A 1,153-nucleotide genomic window follows, 5' to 3' on the forward strand; every position below is an offset into this window, starting at 1 on the left:
GCCGCGGAAGGACCCGGCGGCTCCGCGTCCCCTCCTCTCTGCCCACAACAAAGGAATTCTGCACTCCGCGCTGCCGTCACAGCAACGTGACGCTCCGCTCCCCCCCCATCCTGCGAGCATAAATTAGCACCTTGGAAAACTGTGATCGTGTCCAATATGGGCCCTTTGCTGGGTGCGATTTTTATTAGGCAGACAGTCTGCAGCCTTTATTTTAGAATTTGCTCTTATTTTTATTTGTTTTTTTGGTTTTGTTTTGTTTTTTTTTTTTCCGCCTCGATTTCTGGCTCTCCCTGGGAGGCTGAGCCCCAAACCCCACATAGCATCACTGCAAGCTCCACCAGCAGCACCAGTGTCCACCCCAAATGCAGAGGTTGGTGGGTGCAGGATGTGTGCAGTAGGGCTGGCACGGGGCCGGGCCTCAGCACCTCCCTGCCCACAGTACATGGGGTGTGCTGGAACCTTGGGGACTCCTCTGAGCATCCCAAACCCCTCAAGGTATCCAAACCTGCACCCGCTCCTCCCTGCATCGCTGCAGTCTGGCCTTGCCACTCAGTGTCCCCACGCTGGGGGAACTGGGACTCATCCTGCCCGTGCTGCTGAGCCCCTGCTGGGACCCAGCCCTGCCTGGGAGCTTGGGGGGGCACTGAGAGCACCGTGTCTGGGCTGTGAAACTTTCTGCCTCCTTCCCTGTTGGGGGAACACCGGTGGCTCCAACACGGAGCAGGCGGTGCATGCAGGGGAGGGGGCTGTGAATTCTGAGGAGGGGGTCGCGGTACCCCACAGCGGGGGGCACCCATTTGCCAGCGCCTGCCATCCTCCCCATTGTCCCTCCTCTCCTCTCCCTGTCACTGCATCCCTGCCACCATCCTCCAGCCCTGCCTGTCCTACCGGCCTCAGTGCTGGCATCCCACAGCCCGGGTGTCCCCAGCCTGAAAGCACCGCTAACCCCGTCCTGGTGTCCCCAGCGTCCCTCCGTCCTGCTGTCCCCACGGTCCCCCCCCATTGTCACCCAAGCCTCACTCCGATCCCTTCAGCCGGTGTCCCTTCCACTCTCCCCATCCCACACCGCCCAGCCCCAACAGCCCCCTCGGTATCCCCAACCCTCAGTCATAGCGCAGCCCTCCTCCCAGCCCCCCTCACCCCATCGCACCCC

The sequence above is a fragment of the Meleagris gallopavo genome, chromosome 30, assembly GCF_000146605.3.
Source record: "Meleagris gallopavo isolate NT-WF06-2002-E0010 breed Aviagen turkey brand Nicholas breeding stock chromosome 30, Turkey_5.1, whole genome shotgun sequence".
Classification (NCBI taxonomy): Eukaryota; Metazoa; Chordata; class Aves; order Galliformes; family Phasianidae; genus Meleagris; species Meleagris gallopavo.